Consider the following 26,569-nt stretch of genomic DNA (forward strand, 5'->3'; position numbering starts at 1 on the left):
TCCATTCTGAGGCATGAAAAGTAACAAAAAAAGGGGGTTGTATTAAAAGACGGGGGATTGTGTGGAAAGTTATACTACACAGTTATACTTCATAACTGAAGACCCAGGAGAGGAAGAAAGGCATTAGAATCAGTATTCCAAAAGATGATGATTAAGACTTTTTTAGAATGCATATAAGGCACAATTACAAGAACAACCTCATTCTGTATGCCCAGGCTGAGTAAGCACAAAGAAAACCACTTAAGCCACATTCTAGAAAATCTGCTGAAAATGAAAGACAAAAAAAAAAAAAAAAGTCTTAAAAGCAGTCAAAGACAAAAGACAACACTAAGACTGAGAGCTGACTTAAATGAAATAGTGGAAGCCTTTAGGAAATAGTGTGAAACCCTTCTTGGGCCCTACCTTACATCCTCCTCCTTCAGCTTTTATTTACAAACAAGGAAGTCAACACCTCAGGGGACTCGACCAATGGGAGACAGGAATTAATGCATAAATACTCCTCCTGTCCATCCCTCCAGTGAACAGTCCAGAGGTGCATTCTGTAGGATTTCAGCAGGATCAAGCCCCATCTCTCATAGAGGTGATCAACTTGATAATACAACTTTGCACTGGCTTTTCCACTTTATATCTCCTAGTCTATCCTTCTTCTGTCAGGGATCATTTCCCAAATAAGGTTCCCACATGCAAGTCCTTGCTTCAGGCCCTGCTCTTGAGGATCCTGGGATGAGAGTATGTACTAGGAGTGACCCTAGAAAGCAGAACATTCGGATGGGACTCTGAAACTTGGTCACTCACTAATCAGATGGCAAGAAGGACGACATTATTTATGGAAAGTGAAGCAGTAACCCCTGGCATGTGACAGATGCTTAACAATGGTGGATTAAGGCAAGTGCAGGGGGAAAGTGAAATATGAGGTTATCAGCTACCTACATTCCTGAACTTACATTATACTTCCATCTTTTTAAAGTTGAAGAAAAACTTCAGATGAAAAACCCCAGAAGGAATCAAGAAAACCAGCCCTGATGCAAAAGAAAATATAATACTAGATTCCAACATAAACTACTTGTAATTAAACAAGCATTTACAGATGGGGGGAGAAAACATGGATCAAGAATTTAAAAACTCAAAATAGAAACTGACAAACTGGAACTAATGGGAACTGACATTAGGAAAGAAAAGAAAAATTAACCTTGAGATGGCTAAATTATAAGGTACTTAAGAGAAAATAAATATGAGTGAAAGCCAACAATAGAACATAATGGTTAGAATGAAAGGACCCAAGAATATGAAATGAAAGAGGCAAAAAGAACCTGTGAGAAAATGATAGATATAATAGGCGAATATATGTATAGTTAGAGATCCTGAAGAGAAAACAGTGAAATAGGACAAACTTACAATACTGCAATTCAAGAAAGAGCTCCTGAAATAAAAGAAGACATGAATCTACATATTGAAATGACCCACCATGGAGGAAAATTCCTTCGAAGCAGTCAACTCTGAAATACATCTTTAAAAAACCAACTTGACATTCAAGCCAAAATCAAGAGAAAAATAATCTTCTGGTCCTCTTGGCCAAAGGAACAAAGCTTTTATAAAGAAAATGAAGTCAGGTTGGCATTAGATTTCTCAAGAGCAACTTAGGAAACTCAGCAGTGGTCAAATAGTTTTACCAAGAACTCAAAGTGTCAACCAAGGAATTTTTTTTATCCAACTCAGACATTCTTTCAAATATGAAGGCTATTGAAAAACAATTTTTACTATGGTAAAATTCACATAATATGAAACTATTTTAAAGGGAACAATTGAGTGGCATTTAGTACATTCACAATATTGCTCTATCTAGTTCTAAAACACTTCATCAGTCCAAAAGAAAATCCAGTATACATACAGCATTTACACCCTGTCACTCCTCTCCCCAGCCCTTGGCAACCACCCATCTCCTTTCTGTTCCAAAGGATTTGCCTATTTGTGTATGTCATATAAATGGAATCATACAATATGTGACCTGTGTCTGCCTTCTTTCATATAGCATACTGTTTCCCCAGATTCATCCACACTGTAGCATCCAGTGCTTCATTCCCATTTATGGCTGAATAATACTCCATTGAATGGATAACCAAAATTTGTTTATCCACTCACCCACTGATGAACGTTTGGGTTGTTTTCTACCTTTGGACTACTTTGAGTAGTGCTGCTATGAATCTTTTGATACAAGGATTTGTCTGAATACCTGTTTCAACTCTTTTGGGTGTATATCTAGAAGTGGGTCTTTGGATAATTCTATGTTTAACTTCTTGAGGATCTACCAAATTGTTTTCTATAAGAACTGAACGATCTTACATTCGTACTAGTGATGTTCAATGGTTCCAATTTCCTCACTTCCCTGCAACATGTGTTGTTTTCCTTGTTCCATTTTAACAGCCATTCTTGTGAGTGTGAAGCGGTATCTCATTATGGTTTTGATTTGTGTTTCCCTAATGATGTTGATCATCTTTTCATGTGCTTGTTTATAGAGGAAGAAATGCAGACAAGCAAGAATTTGGGGAGCTCTTCATGAGAAATCTACTCAAAGACCACCTTCATCCAATTAAGAAGTGAATGAAAAAACTGTTAGAAGGACTGTGGTAAGCACTGATTATATTTAACTGCAGATCTTAGAACAGACAGAGATGGAGAAAAGGTGGAAGAGTAGTATGTAGGTGTTATGTGCTCTGATAATATAATTTCTTAATTATAGGAAAAGGGGAAAAATGGAAAAGTAGAATAAATTCATTGATTTCAGATAGTTTATAGATAAGGACCAAAGACATCATTTCATGCAGACAAACCAAAAAAAGAAGCCTAAATAAAGAGAACATGGGCATTATGTAAATATATTAGTGGAAAGATAACTACTAAAACAAAAGCACAAATCATTTTAATCACCAACATTTCTTTTATTAAAAAGCAAAGAAAACAGACCAGAGAATGGAAAGCACATGGTAAAAATGCAGAGTAAATACAACATTAAATAATCACACAGCATTAAGACCAAGTGTTTAAGTTGTAACAATAAACATGAATGGCTTTAACAAACTTAGGAAAAGAAAACTGCTTTCAGACTGTCTTGCAAGGCAAAGTCCAACTCCCCAGTGTAAGAGATACTTCCAAAACAAAGTGCAATAAAGTTGAAAGGATGGGCAAAACTTTACCAGACAAATGTGTGTAAAGAAAGCAAGGATTATGAACTTGACATCTGACAAGATGAAATTCGTGGAGGGAAAAGAGCTTAATGAGACAAAAAGACACTTTTATAATACTGAAGGCCATACTTCACAGTGAAGATATAAATGCATCCACAAGTGCCTCAAATAACACAGCAGTAACCTTCGTAAAGCATAAATACAGGAGATAAGGAGAGAAATACATGAAAATACATTAATTAGAAAAGACCATAGATATACTCTCAGTTCAACACAGGGGCAAATTGGAAAAGAAAAGAAATTATGTAAATATACACACACATATGTATATATAACCAAAACAACATAATCCCAAGATAGTTGTTATGAATACATATTGAGCTCTTCACCCTTAGGAAAGAGAATATTTCTTCTTTTCAAATACATGTGGAACATTCATGAAAATTGACCAAACTTCAGTAAATTCTTTCAAATAAAAATAATGTAAACCAACAACATTGTCTTATCACAATGTAATAAAATGGAAAAATAAAATCAAAAGGCACAAGTTCTTTTCCATCTGGAAATAAAATGTTATTAAACAATTCGTTAGTCAATGGAGAAATATAAATTAAAATTGAAGAGTTTCTTAGAAAAATGATATGAAAACCCTATATATCAGAATTTTTGAGATACAGGCAAAGCAAAGAAAATGCATAGATTAAAAGAATGAAAATGAAAGCATAACAATAAGTGAATTAAATATCTATCTTAAGAGTTAAAGAAGAAACAAAAAGTAAATCTAATAAAAGTAGAGAGAAGGAAATAATAAAAATAAAAGCCTAAGGAATTGAGTTAAAAGCCAAATAGTAGAATTAACAAATAATATACTTCTGTGAAAGAATCAACAAAATGGACCTAATCATTGTAAAAGAGAGAAAGCAAAGTACAAATGAAATAAGACAATGGGAGATCAACTACTGAATCAAAGGTTATTTTAAAATATCATGAGTCTTAATTGTGTAATTCTTTGAAAACACACTGAAAACCTAAATGAAATGGATAATTTTCTGAAAAATATAGCTTATCAAAATTGACCCTGGTAAAGAAAGAAAGATTAAAATATCAATTTCCACAGAAGAAATAAAATATTAAAAGTGCTAATTCCAGGGGCACCTGGGTGGCACAGTTGGTTAAGCGTCAGACTCTTGGTTTCAGCTCAGGTCGTGATCTCAGAGACGTGGGATAAAAACCCACTGTGGGATCAAGCCCCACCTTGGGCTCCATGCTCTGTGTGTGGTGTGCTTGGGATTCTCTCTCTTTCTCCCTCTGCTCCTCCCACTCGTGTTCTCTCTCCCTCTCTCTCAAATAGATAAATAAATCTTTTTTTAAAGTGCTAATTCCAGGGGCGCCTGGGTGGCTCAGTGGGTTAAGCCTCTGCCTTTGGCTCAGGTCATGATCCCCGGGTCGTGGAATCAAGCCCTGCATCAGGCTCTCTGATCAGCAGGGAGCCTGCTTCCTCCTCTCTCTCTGCCTGCCTCTCTGCCTACCTGTGTGTGATCTCCGTCTGTCAAATAAATAAATGAATAAATAAATAAATAAAATCTTTAAAATTTTTTTTAAAAAATAAAGTGCTAATTCCAAAAAGCACCAGGCTCAGAAGGTTTTACAAGGGATCTCTAATAACCTTCAAAGACTGAATAATTTTAATGGCTTCACAGTGTTCCAGAGATATAAAAAGAAGAAAAACTTCTGAAATCTTTTAAGGAACTGGATATATCATTGATCTGTAGACCAAATAAACACTACACACACACGCAAAAATCCTGAGTAAAATCTTAGCAAATAGACTAGAATACCAAATTACAAATATAACAAGTCATGATCAAGAGGTGCTTATTCCAGGAATGCTATATGACTCACAAGTTCTAGAAAAACAGACAACACCTAGAAGAATTTGACACCTCAAAGGTGGCATACCAAGTTAGCGGAGGGAAGTAGACTACTTGACAATGGAGTCAGAATCACTAAAAATGCACCTAAAAAAATTAATTGGATCCCTACTCATTCCTTAAAGCAAGATAAATTCTATAAATATTTACATGTAAAGAAATGAAACCATAAATGCACTAGAAATAAATATTTTTATCACTTCACAAAATCCAGAAGCTATAAAAGAATATAGTACATAAATGTGCTACTTTATATATAAATTTGTAAAATATTTGTAAATCTATATATTTATTTTATATTATATAATTTAATAATAATTTTATTATTTATATATTTTATATTTATATGTTTATCTGTAAATATATAAATTTAACTAGATCCAAACATAAAATTTTCTTCATGAAAAAAAAAAAACCCAACCATAATATCAAAGGACCAATGAAAAACTTGGGAAAATATTTGCTAAAAATGAGCCAAACAGTTAATTCCCTTACTAGAGCTCCTAAAGAAAACAATAAGAAAGAGACCAAAGCCCATAGAAAAGCTGGTAAAGGATATGAACAATTTACAGAAAGTTCAAATGACTTCATGAATAAATATAACACTAACTTTATTGCATGTATTGTTATTTGATGTGGAAAAGATGCTTAGTGTGCTCACAATAACAAAAATGTGCATTACAACCACAATGCAATTTAATTTTTCAACTACCAGATTGACAAAATCAAAAATGTAACACATGGTGCTATTGGGGCTCTGGGAAAACAGACACACTCACATATTGTTAGTGGGAGGATAACTTCCCACCAACACTGTGGAGATCATTTTGGCAATTCCATCAAAATAAAAAGTACACCTATCCTTTAATCCAAGAATTCCACCTCTAGGATTTTATCCCATTTTATCCCAAATATGTACTCACAAATATGGGGAATGATGTTCAGACAAGATTATTTATTTCATCATTGTTTGGAAAGGCAAAAATTGGAAATAAATTGAAACATTGGAAATAAATTGGAAAAAAACCACCTACACATTAGCATTCATTCTCTATTCCTAACTGCCCCACCCCTAGCCCCAAGTAACCACTAATCTATTCTCTGTCTCTGTGGGTTCACCTATTCCACACATAAACATGATCATGCAATATTGTATTTTTGGAAACTGGCTTCTTTTCATTCAGCATTAATGTTTCAAAGTTTATCTACATTGTAGCATGCATCAGGATTCCTTTTATTTTATTTTTGCTGAGTAATATTCCAATTGTATGACTATACCACATTTTGTTCATTCATCAGTGAAAGGCATTTAGGTTGTTGTTTTTGTTTGTTTTTGTTTTTGTTTTTGTTTTCCATTCTGGGGCTAAATAATCCTGCTGTGAACATTTACACACAGGTTGTTTGTGTGGATACGTGCTTTCATTACTCTTGGGTATATACCTAGGAGTGAAATTTCTAGCATATAATAACTCTCTGTTTACCTTTTCGAGGAATTTCTAGTGTTTCTAGTGTTTCAAAGTGACCACACATTTTGAATTTTGAACCAGTGCTCCCTTTGGCAGCACATATACCAAAATTGAATTTTGAACCATGTACCAGTATTACCTATCCATGACAATTAATAAGATATTTTTTAAATAGTAAATTAGAACTATACCCATTGAGTTGAAGAAATTTCCGCTATGTATTATGAAGGATATAAAGCAAGATTCCATAAACTAAGAGAAGTATCTATGATTGCACTTTTGTAAATTGAAGACCAAAAAATGTGTGTGTGTTTGCATATGGAGCTTGTATCAGTTATAAATGCTTTTGAATGTCAGATAACAATCAACCAGATTAGCAGTGGTTTAAACAAAGGAGTTTGTTTTTCTTCCATGAGGTGTGGTGTGAATATAGACAGTTTCTGGCTTGTTTCAGCAGTTCCACAGGGCTCTGGAAGACCAGACCGTTCTTATATTTCTACCCCACCATCTTTTTCACTGCATGGCCATAAGACGCCTATGGCACCTACAGGCATTATATGTGCATTCTAGGCAGGTAGAGGGCAAGGGGCAAAGACTCTTCTAAATGAATCATCAAAAGTTTTCCTGGAATCCCCACCCATAGCTAGTATCTTCTTGGCCAGAGCTGGGTCATGTGGCCACCTCTAGCTGCAGGGTAGGCTGGCAAATATGGAGAAAGGATTATCATTATTGGCTTGGACCAATCATGACATATTGCCAGGATTAAGCACACTGCATTGTAAATAAAGTCAAGATTCCACTAGCAAAAAAGAATGGGACCCTATAGGACACTCTGTACATAAAAATGAAAGACAACTATATGAGCGAGGAGAAGAATGTAGAAGGATGCCCATGGGAGTGCTGACAATGCTTTGGAAGGGGTTGCAGGAGAAGACAAAGCTGAGGGGATGGGTGGGAATAAAATATGATGCATTAATCCAAACAACCAAGGACTCAGAAACTAAGCCCAGACTCCAAGACACACATTCTAACCTACATTGGGTAGAACAAGGCCAATGAAAAACACTGGTTTGCAGTTATTATCAGTTTCTTAAAAATGAGGAGCTATGGGTGCCTGGGTGGCTCAGTGGGTTAAGCCTCTGCCTTCGGCTCGGGTCATGATCTCAGGGTCCTGGGATCGAGGCCCGCATCGGGCCCTCTGCTCAGCGGGGAGCCTCCTTTCTCCTCTCTCTCTCTATGCCTGCCTCTCTGCACAGTTGTGATCTCTCTCTGTTTCAAATAAATAAAATCTTTAAAAAAAAAAATGAGGAGCTAGAGACTTGGAGACTGATATCAGGAACCCAATGAATGTCTTTGAGTTTATACTGATATGATGATCCACAGTTAATGGAACAGAGTTTTCAAATTTAAAAAAATTCAGTTAGGAATTAAAAGAGGACCCTTTGGAGCTCCAAAACCATCTTGCAGGAATACAGAGGAGAAAACTCTTAGCATATACACAGAAAGAAAAGCCTTAAAAGGAGGGAGCCACAAACAACAAAATAAATCTTGGAATGAAGTATTTTAACACAGGGAACATACAACAGCATCACATGTTTTCTCAGTGGCTTGAGATACTCCAACATCTCTTGCTCAGCATTCCCAAGTCTAATCATTGTATTTTCTCCCCAAACTGACAGTGACAGAACCAGAGACTCTAAATCAATTTGGGATAATAGAACCAAAGCAGATGAGGTACATTTTGGAGGCCTGTGGGTCCCTTCTCCTGTCCTCTCTGCCGCATCTCAAATTCCAGCTGTGGCTTCTGTGGCCAGTTCTATGACAGCGTCAACTGTCTTCACTCTAATAGCGTCTTGCCCCAAGGACGTAATGTGGTTTTTGTCCTCTGATCTGCAACTTCTCCAGAAAGAAGGAAGAGTTTACTTAGCCTGTAGACATGCTACAGCAATTTTTTGCATAATAGTATGGTACATTTGGAATCAGGCCCGAGAGTCCTGTCCAGACAGCAATCCCCAAACCCCAAAATACGGGGCTCTTGGGTGGCTCAGTACATTAAGCATTTGTCTTTGGCTTGGTCATGATCCTGGGGTCCTGGGATCGAGTCCCAAGTCGGGCTCCAGTCCCACATCTTCTCCCTGTCCTTCTACCTTGTGCTCTTGCTCGCCATCTCTGTCTCTCTCTCTCTCAAATAAATAAATAAAGTCTTAAAAAAAAGACCCCAAAATAGATGGTTTAAACTTTGTCACCTGACTGGGTTACACCAATGCCTCTTCCTAAACTCACACATATGATCTCATGGGACAGGTCAGGTGTCCACCACAACTGGAGATCAGAGGAAGTAGAAAAGTCTCTAGATTGCTTTATGGATTAATAGGCCCAGTTTGTTGATGTGAGTGGAAAACAGATTTTGCTGCCTCTCTACAATCTCACTTAGAGATGGCCACCAAGGACGGGGATGGTTCTATTATCCCATCTCACTTAGAGATGGCCACCAAGGACGGGGCTCAAAACTGCCCACATCAATCTCACTTATGCATGGGCCCAATATGATGGACTCCCTCCCATCAAGACTGGTCCTAACTACTGCACTGTTGAATTCTCAGCCTTCCAGCAGCACAGACTAACACCGAGCCCTCAGTACAGTACCACCCCTCAAGGAGACCAGCGAGCCATTGATGGCAACTTGATACATTGGACTTTTGCTTTGGAGGAGGCAGTAATTTGTTCTTACTGCAGTTGATACCTTCTTTGGATATGTGTTTGCCCTCCATGTCCACAATGCCCCACCAGTATTTCCATCAGAAGGAGAACAAAGTTTGAGCTACCAAATGACATCCCACACAACATTGCCTCTGATCAAGGGACCCCTCTTATGGAAGAGGAGATAGGACTGCTTCAACCAAATATTGCTGTGCCCAGAGGCAGCTATCCTAATAGAATAATGGAATGTCCTCTTATGGGCTCAGCTGAAGAGCCTGCTCAGAATCAGCTGAGCAACTTGAAATGCTATCTTCCAGGATACAATTTACATACGGAGTCTACAGCTGATAGGGCGCCTTGTGCCCAGTAGGGAAACTATGTGGATTCAGAAACCAAAAGATAGAAGTAGGAGTGCCCCTTCACCACCACTCCTGCTAATTTGTGGAATATGTGCTTCCCATCCCTGCCATTTTAGATTCAGTGGGGTCCTGGGTCCTAAGACGGGAACCATTTCACCTAAGACAACATAGTAAGAGTCCCACAGAAGCCACAGTTAGTGCATCATCATTTTGGGCTCCTCACGCCCATGGACTAATAGGCAAGGAAAAAATAGTCATTATAATAGGTGGTGGGTTAATGATGGCTCAAAACTGCCCACATCAAGAGGTGGGATCCATTTTTTCTCCTCCTTGGATCTGGGCTATGCTTGTAACTACATTGACCAAGAGAATGTAGTGGAAGAGATTCTGCATCAGTCCCCAATACCCTCTTTAAGAAGTCCCTTGTTGCCTTTGAGCTCTTCTTATCTATCCACTTGAGATCATTGGCTGATAAACACACAGGCTATCTCTTAGACCAGGAATGCCAATATCTTTCCCCTGAGCTCTCCCTGATACATATTTCACTGGAGTCCAGCTCCTTGCAGTGTGATTGTCTTGTTACTATCATTGCCATTTCTTGCCATAGCATAGCAACTCTCTTATACCATGATTAACAAATTCTGATGTTTAACATGAATGTGGAGTTATAGTCATTAGCATCTGTGGTTTCTGCTACTGGAAACAGAGAAGGAAGGCATTCTTCCATGGAGCACCATTACTAGCTTCCCAGGGAATGAAAAAAAACACCTGTGTTGATAATACTTGGCTTTGAGTTCATGCAAGATGTCAGGAACAGCAGCTTGGGAAGTGGCTGCTGCCTGCTAATCTCAAATCAGGATTGACATATGCAGCCTGGGCTATTTCTACTGCAGATATTTCATTTGATATAGCTACACTGATAAAGTAATTGTGAATGTGTATTTTTTCATATTACATGTGGGAATGATTTGCATGGACGAATCCTTAAATGGCAAATAAAACATCATCATCAAGCTCTAGTCAATACTATATAATTGCTTTTATGGCAATTAACATACCACCTTGGGTTAGGCTTGTTATTGTCACTGTTTTTGTTATTAAAATCAGTGACCCCAAATCAAAGGCATAATCCATGAAAGAAATAATTGAGAAGCTGGACTTCATTAAAATTGAAACTTCTGCTCTGCAAAAGACATGTCAGGAGAATAAGAAGACTGGGAGAAGATATTTGCAAAAGAGATGTCTGAAAAAGGACTGTTGTCCAAAATATAAAAGAACTCAAAACTCAACCATAAGGAAACAAAGAACCTAATTTTAAAAATGGGCCAAGGATCTGGACACCTCATCAAAGAAATATACATATGGAAGATAAGCAAATGAAAAGATGTGTAACATATATCATTAGAGAATTAAATATTAAAACAACAATGACATGCCACTACATACCTTCTAGAATGGCCAAAATCTGGAAAATTGCTAAGAATTGACAAGAATTGACAAGAATGTAGCACAATAGTCACTCTCAAACATTCCCGGTAGAAAAGCAAAATGATATGGCCACTTTGTTTTTGTTTCTGTTTTAAGATTTTTATTTATCTATTTGACAGAGAGAGCACAAGCGGGGGGAGCGAGAGAGGGAGAAACAGGCTCCCCACTGAGCAGGGAGCCTGATGCAGGGTTTGATCCCAGGACCCAAAGATCATGACCTGAGCCGAAGGCCAATGCTTAACTGACTAAGCCACCCACGTGTCCCACTATGGCCACTCTGCAGGACAGTTTGGCAGTTTCTTACAAAGTTAAACATATTCTTATGGAACAATCTGGCAACAATCCTCCTTGATATTCACCCTAATGAGTTGGAAATTTATGTCTACACAAAAACCTGCATACAGACATTTATAGCAGCTTTATTTATAAATGCCAAAACCTAGAACAACAAAGATATCCTTCAATATGTGGATGGGCAAATAAAGTGTGGTACATTCAGACAACAGAATATTATTATTCAGCATGAAAGCCATGGGAAGACACAAAAGAAACTTCGATGCATATTACTAGGTAACAGAAGCCAATCTGAAAAGACTATGTGCTGTGTGAGTCCAGTTATATGACATTCTACAAAGAACAAAACTATAGAGTTATGAAAAAGCTGAGCGGTTGCCAGGGTTAGGAGGAGGGAGGGAGGAACAGGTGTAACACAAAGGATAGTTAAGGCAGTGAAAGTATTCCGTATGGTGCTATAATGGTGGATACATGTTATTATACATTTGTCTAAACCTATAGAATGTCCAACACCAAGAGTGAACCCTCATGTAAACTATGGACTTTGAATGATAATAATATGTCAATGTAAGTTTACGAGTTGTAACAAACATCCCACTCCAGTACAGGATGTAGATTGTGGGGAAGAGTGTGCATATGAGGGAGTGGGTGTTGGGGGAAGGCAAGAGATTTATGTACTCTCTGTACTTTCCACCCAATTTTGTTATGAACCTCAAACTGCTCTAAAAAAAATTACAGTCTTTTTTTAAAAAACTGCAGAAGAGACTTACATTTTCACATTTCTGCTTTTTTGAAGCCCTGGAGCTGTTTAGATATTAAGTTCTTTCATATAAGATTCTTTGGTGACAGTAGAAAAATATAGCCTCAAATTATATGAAAAGAGAGACAGCTAAATCTGCTGAACAAGGTTGATTGGTTCTGCTAGTAACCGACAGCATGTCCATAATTAAACCAACTTCCTTGGATCTTTTACCTTAACCTGATGTGAGCATATTGAACTAGACAGTTCTAAAATCACCTGCATCTTGAAATTGTGATTCTTTTACTTCCATTTTCTATTTTTTTATTTCCACATACAGATGGTGTGGTTTCTGTCACGCTGGACTCAATTATTCTAGAGAAAGCTTAACTTTGGAAGTCAAGCAGTTACTTGTATTGAGTAAATAAGAGGAAAGATGTTGCAGGATTAGAGACTTGCATTTAAAAAAAAAAATGTATACTAATTCAGGAGATAGTACCCAGAAAACTTGGCAGTACTCTGTCCTTCAACAGAGGAAAGATCCAGAGCTGATGGAACATCCATTGTGATTCACACAGAGAGGTTCTCAAGGACAGATTTCTCCCCAATATGGGAAGAATTGAATGATTCAGTATGGATATTCTGAAGGGACATGGCTGTAACAGAAGACACGTGGAGAAGATACTTATGAAATGGAATGAAAAAGAGTTGTGAACACTTACCAGATTTTATAGTCTTAAAAGGTAAACAGAGGATTATACTTTGAAAAGATTAAGAAACTTGATAAACTTTAACACAGACTCATCAAGAACAAAAAAGAGATGACTCAAATAAATAAAATTAGAAACGAAGGAGGAGAAATAACAGTGAAAACCACAGAAATACAAAGATTATAAGAGAATACCATGAGAAATTACATGTCAAAAATTGGACAACCTGGATGAAATGGATAAATTCCTAGAAACTTATAACCTTCCAAAACTGAATCAAGAAGAAAATTTGAACAGACTGATTACTAGAATTGAAATTGAATCACTAATAAAAAAAACTCCCCCCACCATAAAAACTCCCAACAAATAAAAGTCCAAGACCAGATGGCTTCATAAGTGAGTTCTACCAAACATTTAAAGGAGTCAATACCTATTCTTCTCAAAATATTAAAAAAAAAAATAGAAGAGGAAGGAAAGTTTCTAAATTTGTTCTATAATTCGTTCATTCTACATCTATTACCATGATAACAAAACCAGATGAAGATACTACCAAAAAAAAAAAGAAGAAGAAAGAAAAAAGAAAGGAAAACTAAAGGCCAACATCTCTGATGACCATAGATACCAAAATCCTCAACAAAGTATTAGCAAACCGAACCCAACAATACATTATAAAATCATTCACTGTAATCAAATGGACTTATTTCAGGAATGCAAGAGTAGTTCAGTGGTCACAAATCAATCAATGTGATCTATCACATTAATAAGGAAAAGCATAAGAACCATATATGATCATCCCACTAAATGCAGAAAAAGCACTTGACAAAAGTACAGTATTCATTCATGTTAAAAAACTCTCAACAAAATAGATGTAGAGGGAACATACATGAACATAATACAGGCCACGTATGAAAAACCCACAGCTAACATCATACTTAGTGATGAAAAACTAAGAGCTTTTTCTCTAAGATCAGGAACAAGAAAAGATATCCACTCTAACCATTCTATTCAGCATACTACTGGAAGTCCTAGCCACAGCAACCAGACAGCGTAAAGAAATAAAGACCCAAATTGGTAAGGAAGAAATAAAACTTCCACTATTTGCAGATGACATGATACTATATAAGGAAAACCCTAAAGACTGTACCAAAAAATTGCTAGAACTTATAAACGAATTCCATAAAGTTGCAGGATACAAAATTAGTATACAGAAATCTATTGAATTTCTATACAGTAATAATAAATTAGCAGAAAAAGAAATTAAATAATCCCATTTACAATAGTACCAAAAATAACAAAATACTTAGGAATAAAGTTAGCCAAGGAGGTGAAAGACTTATACTCTGAAAACTATAAAACATTAATGAAAGAAATTGAAGATGACACAAACAAATAGAAAGATATTCCATGCTCATGGATTGGAAAATATTGTTAAAATGTCCATACTACTCAAAGCAATCTACAGATTTATAATGCAATCTCTGTCAAAATACCAGCAACATTTTTCACAGAGCTAGAACAAATAATACTAAAATTTGTATGGAACTACAAAAGACCCCAAATAGCCAAAGCTATCTTCAGAAAGAAGGACAAAGATGGAGGTATCACAATCCCAGATTACAAGATATACTACAAAACTGTAGTCATCAAGACACTATGGTATTGGCACAAAAATAGATGCATAGATCAATAGAAGAGAATGGAGAGTCCAGAAACAAACCCAGGCTTATATGATCAATTAATTTACAACAAAGGAGGGAAGAATATACAATGGGGAAAAGACTGGGGCACTTGGGTGTCTCAGTCATTAAGTGTCTGCCTTCGGCTCAGGTCATCGTCGTGGGAGCAAGTCCCGCATCACATCGGGCTCCCTGCTCAGCAGGAAGCCTGCTTCTTCCTCTCCCACTCCCCCGGCTTGTGTTCCCTCTCTCTGTGTCTCTCTGTCAAATAAATAATATTAAAAAAAAAAAAAGAATTTCTTCAACAAATGGTGCTGGGAAAACTGGATAGTTATAAGCAAAAGAATGAAATTGGACCACTTTCTTACACCATATACAAAAATAAACTCAAAATGGATTAAAGGTCTAAATATGAGACCTGAAACCACAAAACTCCTAGAAAAAATCATAGGCAGTAATTTCTTTGACATCGGCTACAGAAACATTTTTCTAGAAATGTCTCCTCAGGCAAAGGAAACAAAAGCAAATTAAATTATTGGGAATATTCCAAAATAAAAAGCTTTGCACAGCAATGGAAACCATCAACAAAACTAAAAGACAACCTACTAAATGGGAAAAAATATTTGCAAATTTTATATATAATAAGAAGGTAAAATCCAAAATATATAAAGAACTTACACAACTCAACACCCAAAAAATCCAATTAAAAAATGGGCAGACAACATGAATAGACATTTTTCCAAAGAAGACATATGGATAGCCAATGGGCACATGAAAAGATGCTCAACATCACTCACCATCAGAGAAATGCAAATCAAAACCACAATGAGATGTCATCTTACACCTGTCAGAATGGCTAGAATCAAAAAGACAAGAAATAACAAGTGTTCATGAGGATGTGAAGAAAAAGAAACCCATGTGCTGTGTTGGTGGGAATGCAAGTTAGTACACCCACTGTGGAAAACAGTTCCTCAAAAAATTAAAAATATACTTACCGTATGATCCAGTAATTTTACTACTAGATAATTACCCAAGGAAAATGAAAACACTCATTTGAAAAAATATGTGCATCCATATGTTTATTGCAACATTATTTACAATAGCCAAGAGATGAAAGCAACCAAGTTTCCTTCCATAGCTGAATGGGTAAAGAAGATAAGATTTATATACACAATGGAATGTCACTCAGCTATTCTAATTTTCAGCCATAAAAAAGAATGATATCTTGCAATTTGTAACAGTATGAATGGACTTACAGGGTATGATGCATAGTGAAAGAAGTCAATCAGAAAAAGACAAATACCATATGATTTCACTCATACATGTAATTTAAGAAACAAAACAGACAAAGGTAAAGAGACAAAAACAAAAATAGGCTCTTTTAAAAAAAATTTATGTATTTATTTGACAGACAGAGTTAGCAAGAAAAGTAACACAAGCAGGGGGAATGGGAAGGGAGAAGGAGGCTCCCCACTGAGCAAAGAGTCCCATGTGGGGCTCGATCCCAGGACCCTAGGATCACCACCTGAGCCAAAGGCAGACGCTTAATGAACTGAGCCACCCAGGTGCCCCCCAAAATAGAACAAATGGGTAGTTCCCAGAGGAGAGGTGGGTGGAGAAGGGGTAAAATAGATAAAGGTGATCAAGAGTACATTTATCTTCATGAGCACTAAGTAATGTATAGAATTATTTAATCATTATATTGTACATCTGAAACCAGGCTAACACTCTATGTTAATTCTCTTCATTTTTTTTTTTTAAAGAGGATTGCACTGTAGTAGTGGCAGAATAATAACTAAAACCTCTGGATAGAATATAAAAATACAGGGGCACCTGGGTGGCTCAGTGGTTAAGCCTCTGCCTTCAGCTCAGGTCATGATCTCAGGGTCCTGGGATCGAGTCCCACATCAGGCTGTCTGCTTGGCAGGGAGCCTGCTTCCCCTCTCTCTCTGCCTGTCTCTCTGCTACTTGTGATCTCTCTCTCTCTCTCTGTCAAATTAAAAAAAAAATCTTAAAAAAATATATATATAAAAATACAAATATCTGAATGTGCTGGAGGAAGTCCCAAAGCAGGCATAAACCAAATAAATGTTCTCTTTCTCTCATTCTTATTCTCTTTCTGTCTCTCCTTTTCTCTCTTTCTTTCTCTCTCTCTCTCTGTCTCTCTCACACACACATTCACACTCACACACTGAACTCTTTGCCTGAGGGCAGCCCTTAGTCAGCCACCATACAAGTGGCCAAAACTCAGAAACCTTCAGTTTAGGAGTCATGAATATTAAGAGAAGTTTAGGATGACCACAGCAGTTGCAAAACAGGGTGTGGGAGGATTGTGAAAAGAAGAGATCCACAGAGAGAGAGCCAAAACACAGTGTATAAACCCTGCTTCTATCTCTAGCTGCCCCTGACCTACACATTCATGGAGCAGATTTCGATCAGTCCAATGAAGATTACGATAACTCAACTGAGATTTCAGTTGCTGCCCACCACAGAAGAGAGAGAATTTGGAGTTTGAATTAACTGCTAATTAAGAGGAACAACAAAAAAAAAAAATCAAGAATCTTTGGAGGAAAATAACCCAGGGTCTTTATAAGATATCATTCATAAAATGCAGGATATTAACCAAAATTACTAGACATACAAAGGCACAGGAAAATGTAATCCGCACTCAAGACAGAAGGTAACAAATGAAGACATTAACCCTAAGAAGACCCAGATATTGGGATGAGCAAACAGAATTTTAAAGGAGCTAGTATAACTATTTCAATAATGTAAAGATATGCTTATAATAAATTAACAGATAGGAAATTTGAGCAGTGAAATAGAAACAGTTGAAAAGGACCAAGAGGAAATTCTAGAACCAAAAATTAAAATCTGAAGTAAAAAATGCAGAGCTGAACATATATAACAAAAGAGTTAGTTTAAAACATATCAATAATAACAGAACATAAGTTTTTTAAAAAAGGTATCAATAAGGGGCACCTGGGTGGCTCAGTGGGTTGAAGCCTCTGCCTTCGCTCGGGTCATGATCCTGGGGTCCTCGGATCAAGCCCCGCATCGGGCTCTCTGTTCAGCAGGGAGCCTGCTTCCCTTCCTCTTTCTCTGCCTGCCTCTCTGCCTACCTGTGATCTCTGTCTGTCAAATAAATAAATAAAATCTTAAAAAAAAAAAAAGGTATCAATAAGAACTAAGGAGTACCAAGGATAAAAGATTTCAAAAGTGAACAGAGGTCACTGTTCTGTGGGGAAATAAAGAGGAGAGAGAGAAAATGGAAAAAATATTGGATACACCAAAGCAGGATACATAGAAAGTAAAGCACACCTAAGGATATCATACTCAAACTGATGGAAACAAAAATGCAGAGAAAATATTAAGTAGTCAAAGAGAAAGGAATATTACATATAAAGGGGCAAGGCCACAGATGACTTCTGGCTCATCAATAGAAAAAGATGGAGACCAGCAGACAGTATAACCACAACTTTAAAATGCTGAGGAAAAAAAAAATTGTCAACCTATCATTCTATATCCAACAAAAATATCCTTCAAGAATGAGGCAAAATGGGGTGCTTAGGTGGCTCAGTCATTAAGCCTCTGCCTTCGGCTCAGGTCACGATCCCAGGTCCTGGGATCGAGCCCTGCATTGGGCTCTCTGCTCCACGGGAAGCCTACTTCTTCCTCTCCCACTCCCCCTCTCTTGCTGTGTCTCTCTCTGGCAAATAAATAAAATCCTTAAAAAATAATGAGGCAAAATGAAAACCTTTTCTATAAATAAAAGATAAGAAAATGTCACCTGCAGACCTGCATTACAAGGAATCCTGTAGGAAATTCTTCAGGCTGAAGGAAAAAATACTGGCTAGAAACTCTCCATTAAACCTGCCATTGGGCACCCGGGTGGCTCAGTGAGTTAAAGCCTCTGCCTTCAGCCCAGGTCATGATCCCAGCATCCTGGGATCGAGTCCCACATCGGGCTCTCTGCTCAGCAGGAAGCCTGCTTCCCCCTCTCTCTGCCTGCCTCTCTGCCTACTTGTAATCGCTATCAAATAAATAAATTTTTTAAAAATTTAAAAAACAACAACAAAAAAACCCCCTGCCATTAATAATATAGGGGAGCTATGACCAAATATTACCATGAACCCATTCCTCTCCCAACAAAGGTAACAGAACATTAGGTAATCATTATTGCCGTTTATAAAATATTTCTTATTTTCCTCATTTTAGACATATAGATAGAATTGCCGGTCCACTTTTTGGGGTTGGATGTGGCCGTATGACCTCCTTTAGTCAATGAAATGTGGCAGAAACTTTATCAGAGTATAGATTTTGCCTCCTTTTCTTTTTCTGACCTTAACAATCATGCAAATACAGAGATGGCCTAGACTGTAGGCAACCTTCAATAGATGTAGAATATGAGTGAGATTATTGGGGTTGTTTATTACCACAGCATAACCTAGCCTATCCTGACTGTTACAGAAATTAGTACCTAGGAAATGGTGACACCACCGCAAAGGAAAATATATGACACTGGCTTAGAGGTCAAACGTTCAACTGTAGAGCAACTGTTTTATTGGTGCCTGGAAGGTGTGCGATTCAGGCTTGCAAAGGCAAAACATGGTAAACTATGACCTGTGATAACTTCAAAGGCAGAGAATTTGTCCAATAAAAACTCTTTTCTTTCTGACATGTAATCCAGCAGACAATGTTCAACATAATGGATATGCTATGAGTCTATGTTCCAAAGTGAGGATGTGTGGAACAAGGTGGACATGAGAAATAAACCTTTTTTTTTTTAAGACACTGAAATTTGGAGGTTGGTTTTTGTAGCAGAAGTCAACCCATCCTAACTGAGAACAGAAAGCAGCACCACCCAGTCCCCTTGAATCACTGACGCAGTCATGTTCATGGAGTACGGCTATGGTTGGTGGGCCAACCACTCTGTTTTCACCAATGGAGCACAGGCAGGTGGGGAACCCAGGACTGTGGGAACATCTGGCTCTTTACAAACTGAAAATATTCCCACTTCTAGCAAAAGGCCAAAAGCAAAGCTTAGGATCCTCCTTGACAGAGAACAAAGGGCAGAGGAATATGCACTTGACAGGTCCCCAGCCCTGATACCCTGAAAATTCTCTGTTTATTGAAAGGAATTCACATGAGAGCCTAGCCCAGAGAGAAGAGTCATTGCCAATATTGGCATGTTCTCAAACAGTGAAAGACCAGGGAGTACAACAGTATATACTGTGTGACCCCATCTTTGCTATGAAGAAGAACTACTTTGCTGTGTACGTATTCATACAAAAAGTCTAGAAATGTGTATTCCCAAATGTCAGTGGATGGCTACCTCTAGAATTACAGGCGATCTCTATTTCTCCTTTTCTCTTTATCTGCATTTTCTCATTCTTCTAAAATAGATACAGTATTTGTGAGGTAAAAGCTTTAAAAACAAAGTAATAGGGGTGCCTGGGTGGCTCAGTGGGTTAAAGCCTCTGCCTTCAGCTCAGGTCATGATCTCAGGGTCCTGGGATCGAGCCCCGCATCCGGCTCTCTGCTCAGCAGGGAGCCTGCTTCCTCCTCTCTCTCTCTGCCTGCCTATCTGCCTACTTGTGATTTCTGTCTGTCAAATAAATAAATAAAATCTTTAAAAAAAATAAAAATAAATAAAAATAAAATAAAAACAAAGTAATAAACACAACCACCACAAAACGAACGTTTGGCAGAGAACATGTTGAAAAGTCAGACAAATCACTGGGTTGTAGAAGGAAGGCCCAGGGCCAGTATCACACCAGGTGCCCTGGTGGACACGGAAGTTCCCCCTCAGAGAGTGAACGCAGAGAGAATTCTGTCGAGTATGCAGGTAGGGGCTGTTCCTTGTCTGGCCCGAATTCACCAAGAGAAGAGTGGGTGTTATTACAAGCTGGTTAGCTTCCAATTTTCAGAGTTTCACAAGGTTCATGACAAATGTTTCTAGAGCTCTTTCAGGCCCGTGTCTACACATGGAAAGCTCTTCTGACTTTAACTCACCCTTTGGCAGCATGAAGCGTGTTAATACCCCATTTGATCACCTTTAGCAAAAAAATTAGAGTTCTTCTGAAGTTCCTTCCAGCCCTCTGTATGAAGTCCAAGTGTTTGCAAATACCATGCGACACCAGCCTGAGAGAGGCAGTCTTGTGAGGGATAGAAAAACTTGAATGCTCTGAGGTGTTTTATGAGTTGTAGTCAAAACCACCACCCATAACATTCTCAGTGTCAGTCGGAGACACTGCTCTCTCATGCAGCGTGTTATGGGAAGAAAATGAGAGAAAGAAACCAGGTCTAGAATCCTAGGTCTTGAGTCCCCTTACAGAACGTTGCTTGCAAAATGATCTATTTCCACCACCAACCCACTGTGGGATCCTTTCTCTCACGGACTCCTTTCCCGCACAGTACAATGGGGAGAGTGTAGGGGTGGCCGAGGAGGGGATTGTAATGTCCAGCATTGGAGAACCTGAGTCTGTTTCATGGCTTGTTGGCTAAAGAGGAGTTTCCAAAAGCTGCGATGAACGATGGACCCCCAAAACACGCTTTAATCATGAAAAAGTGGGGCAGAGCTGGTGTTGACCAAGATGCAAAACAAAACCCATTTATGAAAGAAATAGGCCCCATTCAAAGACATAAATCATCCTTCCTGCTAATAAATTTCCTGCAATACTTTCCCTCCAAGCTTTGTTGTTCATTTTTCTCACCATCAATAAATAAGGATTGTTTGTTACATATGTAACAACTTAGTGTTTTTCTTCTAAACCACTGTGCTCTGTGTGTTAAGGGCACATATTCTTTCCACCTGTTCTGATTGTCATTGGTGTTATTAAAGAAAAGAAAAACCCTTTCCACTTGGGTTTATTCAGAGAGAGTTAACATCTGATTTTACATGGAACTATTTAAAAGAAAAAGAACAACATGGCCTGAAGCCGTTCTAGCATAGGGTGTGGAAGTATTTGATGTCCTGGTGCTTGTTCATAAAAGAATGTTGTTTTGAAATGTGCAGTGAAGTCAGGGAAAGAGATCCAAAGAAAGTTCCCGTTGAGACAAAATCAAATCAACCCGCCTCTACCCCTCCACCAAACACTTCCCTCATGGATTGGGGGGTCCCCTGGCTCGGTGCCCACCATCTGTGCCCAGGGAGGCCTCAGCTTTGCTGCCTGCAGTGATGTGTGAACATGGGTTTGTCGCAGTCGGGCACTGATAAAGGTCATTTGTGGATCGGGACCCACAGAACAGAGGCCACCCCGGTGGCCTGGCCCACGTCACAGATCTAAACCTAAGTCAGGGGGGCACTTAGGGGAATGCCTTCCTGCCAAGGAAACGGAGCATCACCAATCACAGTCCTCGGACTTAGCTCGGGCTAACTTACCTTCCCATGGGAAAGTGGATCACCCTAGCCCACCTTGCCCTGCTTCTGCCTTGTCTCCCCAACCCCTCCATAAATCTCCCATTGTCCCAAAGCCTCCAGGAAGAGGGCTCTACTGCGCGTGAGACACTGTCCGTGAATGGACTGTCTGCTCTTGGATAAAGGACATCCAAGTCATTGCCAAATTGTTTTATTTTTGTTATTTGTCAGCACTAACAGGCTGGAGGTGAGACATGTGTCAGAGCTGACCCAGTCTCTGAAGGGATTCTGCAAGAGTGAGTATCACCCAGGTGGTGGCCCTTCCCCATGAACCCCCAGGCTCATGGGTTACCCTTGAAATAAAGCCACATAAAATGTCTGGAGCCGCCAGGCAATGCCAGGAGACACTCGCCCAGGCACAACATTTCAAGGGGTGCCAAAAGCTCCGCCATCAAAGGAAATCATATTTTAATGCAGTATTTTAAAAATCAAAATTAATGCAGAAAAATCCAGGATGAATAAATTACCAACATGATAAATAAAGTAGGCTCCAGAACAACGCATTGCTCAGCTATACCAGAGCCGGAGGCAAAAGGAAAAATTAGTCGTATACTGATATCCTGTCTGTATTTAAAATTGCGGGAGTCTGTTCATCATAGATTTTTGTATTTGGGTTTTTTAAACATTGCATGAAAATAGCATTTCTCTTGACAGGTGGGTCTTGGAGTGCACACTCTAGAAGGTGCTGGGGCAAGTGGCTCTCACCTACCTGACCCCATCCCAAACCCGATCCTCGTGCTGGGAAGTAACAGGATCCAGCCCCTATCCTCCTGCCCACCCTTTCCAGATACACCTTCCAGGTTGGTGGAGGAAAACAGGGTTTCTTAAGAATCTGTTCCCGGGTCAGCGGCCCTGCAGCCTATCCCTCTATGGTCATTCCTCTCCTGATGTTTCCCTGGCCCACCTCCGGCCTCTGCCACTGGCTGGAAGGGCACTACCGGTGCCTGCGCACTACAGTGGGGGACCCACTCTTACTTCGGGTCTTGGGGAGAGAGGATCAGGGGAGCAGCAGATGACTAGAACCAGTAATTACTGTGCCAGCAGAAACCAACTTTAAATTGGAAGTTTCTAGGGGCACCTGGGTGGCTCAGTCAGTTAAGCGTCTACCTTTGGCTCAGGCCAAAATCTTGGGGTCCCAGGATCGAGCCCCGAGTCAGGTTCCCTGCTCGGTGGGGTGTCTGCTTCTCCCTCTCCCTCTGCCCCTCCCCTGGTTCATTCTCCCTCTCTCTCTCAAATAAATAAATAAAATCTTAAAATAAATAAATAAATAAATTGGAAGTTTCTAGTCCTCCCATTGTCAAGAGCTCATTAGCCAGTGCCTGCCTCAGACCCTCACAGGGAACGGCCAACTGAAGACAGTACTGGGGGCCCTTCAATTCCCTTTCTAGGACCCCAAAGTCCTTCTCAAGGTCCCACAGATAACCCCAAAGTCCTGCTCTTTTCCATGATGCCTGGTTGGACTCTTCTCTGTCCAAACCTCCTCCTTGAGGGCATGCCCAAGGGGCAGACACCTTTCTCAGTCAGCATTGAAGAGGTCTCTCCAAATACTAGAAGGGTTTTCCCTCTGTGTGCAACTCTGCCAAGAAGCCGGTGGGCTACAGTGGCCCCCACCGTCCCACCAGCCTTTTCGCCTCCCCACATCACCCATGGGATCCGGCACCTGTGCGCAGGTCTGGGTCACCTGTACTAAGGGCCAGGTGCTTTCACCTCTCTTCTCAGCTCTGAGTGCTGGGCCTGGTGTGGAGCCAATGCTGGGGAAAGATACTCCAAGCTGCCACATCCCTCCCTTCTGGGGTGGGCAGGGGACAGGGAGTGCTAGCACGGTTGGAAGCAAGGACGGGCACACAGCGGTGATGCTGCTCATTCAGGGTTTCCGGTTCCAGAGCCCCAGGGGCTTCTGGGAAGCATCTGATTCCAGCCCCTCCTCCCTGAGTATTGCTGATCCCCTCACCAAGACCCCTTCCCCAGAGGGTGCTCAGCTCCCGATGCCACAGCACGAACCCAAAGCCCCTGAGAGTGTAAGGGCGGGGAGAGAAGCATTTGGATCCCAGTCCCCTCTGCTCCCTGGCGACACGACCCTGCGTGTGTGTCATGGTCTCTCCAGGCCGATTTCGCCCTCTGCAGAGTGAGCATCATAAATAGCGCTCACTCTGGGTGGCTCAGTGGGTTAGGCGTCTGCCTTTGGCTCAGCCCGTGATCCCAAGATCCCAGGATTGAGTCCCCTGTGTGGCTCTGCGCTCAGCAGGGAGTCTACTTCTCCCTCTTGCTCTGCCCCTCACTCTGCTCGTGCTCTCTCTCTCAAATAAATAAATAAAATCTTTTAAAATAAATAAATAGTACCAACTCCAGGAGGCATTACTGCGGGGCTAAATGAGTCTTCCACACGGAGCTCTTAGAAGAGTGCCCAGCACTCGCTAAGCCCTCCGTGGCCATCAGCCGCTCTTACTACCTCCTGGCCTGTGGCGAGTTTGTTTTTTTTTGGTGTGGAGTAGGCGGACAGGGCCACTGGTCATCTAAGTGTGCCTGAGGCACGGGGCTGAGGATGCGCTTGGACTGACTCCTCAGGGCACTGGATGCTTCCATTCTCAGGAGCACTGGAGGGATTGGAAAGTCCCTGGGAAAAGATCCCTTTGCTCCAAAGAAGGAGCAACTTTGGGTTTTTAAGTGTGAATGACCTTGAAGGTCGGAACAGTGGGACCCAAGTGGGCACATACATCCCTTGACTCAGATCTCCTGGCTTCAGAGGAAAACCCCCAAACTTCCCCTGACCCAGGCTGGGCCTGGGATGGAGCATGTCGCATGATAATAATGCAGGAAGACGGCCCTCTTCAGTGTTTGCATAAAAATTGAGGTTTAGCGCATTTTTTTGTTTGTTTGTTTCCAGAGAAGAAGTCTTTGCGCAGGTACTGGGTCAAGAATGCCTTTTCAAAGCTTGTCTCACACCGAGTGTGGAAGAGGCCCCCAGGGAGGGCGAGGTTCCTGCAGAATGCTTCGAAGTCGAAGTCGGAGGGAGGCAGGAGCCCTCCCCATCTGTCCTCTAGGTCAGTAAGAATTCTTTCCTTCCAGGGAGGATGACTTGCTTGAGGTCTGGAGACCAGCTCTGGCTGTCAGACCCACCCCAAGTTCCATCCCCAGCCCCATCTGCCTGTCCCCCATCCTTTCCTGGCTCGAAAGACCCTTTCGGTATCCAGAGCCTCCACGTGGGCCCCCAAAGGACCCGCTGGGACTCCGCCAGCCGGCACCATCACCTCCCAGGCAGCAAATAAGACCCCAAGACACAGGATGACATAAGCTTTACAGAATTCTCCGGAGCCAGCTGGCCTCACCTACTACAGAACCAAATGCCAGGAAACTCGGGCTGGCCCGCCAAGTCCCCCGGCCTGAGGGATGTAGAACTTGTTGACATGTGCCTTTGTCCTTCATGGTCAGCTCCCCCTCCTCCCTGCCTGCACGGGGCACCCCAGCCCAGCACGGCGGTCTGAGTCCGTGCAGCTCCCTGCACAAGGCAGGGAAAGCTGCTCCCCCAGCTGCTCGGTGGGGGGTTTCCTGCAGGGCCCATTTTCCACACACTGCTGGGGGGATGCCTGACGGTCCCGGATCCCTGGGCCAGGGCGTGGGAGGGGGGCCGAACCAGAGACAACCAGGCCATGAGCCACTCCTGATCTTCCAACTCATTTTTTAGGGAAAACCTGTCTCCCAGGTCTGCACTTTGCCTTTCTTCCCTCTTCCTGAAGGGTGTAACGTCCTGACAGCTCTAACCCAAATCTATTTGCATGGGCTCAGGGCCCCTACTCCATCAACATCACAACTCTTCAGTGTCCCATGCAACAACCAAGAGCGATTGAGAAGAAAGCACATGCTTCATCAGGGCCTCTGGGGGAAGGGCCAGAGAAATTCCAGAATATCCATAACAAAATGTCTTCTCCCCATTGTCTCCCAGCCCCCCTCACACCCACCAGGGCAGCCTTATGTGCCTCCGCTTCCTCCTCTGAGCACACTCTGTAGACCTCTCACCCTACCTTGCCAGAGAGCCAGACCTACTGCCACAGATCCAGTCTCTCCTTCCTCCTAGAGAACCTGTCCTTTAAAACCCCCTACCGCAGGTTGCTTTGGCTGTTAACACTCATCCTCAGATCAAGAGGCTCGTAAGCCTGGTGCACAGACACCGAGTTTTCCAGCTCCCACCCCATGACTCCCATCCTCAGCAGATGATCTTGTCTGTCTTTACTTCTGTCGCCCCTTAACTTGTCATGTGCCAGCCTGCCTTTTCGAATGATGCAAAATAGACCCAAACACCTCAATCCTGGAAACTTACTGAAGGTCAAACGTTGACTCAGCCATTGAAATTCCCTGTGTTGGGGTAATTTACATACGTATCTGCGAGGAAAACGGAAGAGCCCGGTAGACAGCATTTTATGGCTTTTCTCCATTAACTCGAGTAGACAAAAAGGAAGCACCACGGCCAAACAGAACTATTCCCTCTGGTCTTTCTCCCTCTCCCAAAGAAAACAAAGAACAGAAACACCTGTGCTAACCCCTCCCCAACCTCACTTCACAGAGTCTGGGGAGCCCCGGTGTCAGTGAGGAGGGGGACACCCCTGGAC

General features: G+C 40.8%; 1 long non-coding RNA gene across 2 annotated transcripts in view; it reads left to right on the top strand.

The window, feature by feature from the left end:
* The window catches only part of LOC116865875, a 33,653-nt gene that overhangs the window by 3,212 nt on the left and 3,872 nt on the right, over window positions 1-26,569 (top strand). The window contains exons 2-4 of one of the 2 annotated variants that reach the window (XR_004382277.1): window positions 2,514-2,624; window positions 22,137-22,201; window positions 24,850-24,910. This is a non-coding gene — a long non-coding RNA (uncharacterized LOC116865875). Of the gene's footprint in view, window positions 1-2,513; window positions 2,625-22,136; window positions 22,202-24,849; window positions 24,911-26,569 lie in introns of those variants that run through there. The other variant, XR_004382276.1, reaches the window with a different exon arrangement.

Source organism: Lontra canadensis, unplaced genomic scaffold, assembly GCF_010015895.1.
Source record: "Lontra canadensis isolate GAN:19392208 unplaced genomic scaffold, GSC_riverotter_1.0 scaffold8, whole genome shotgun sequence".
NCBI lineage: Eukaryota > Metazoa > Chordata > Mammalia > Carnivora > Mustelidae > Lontra > Lontra canadensis.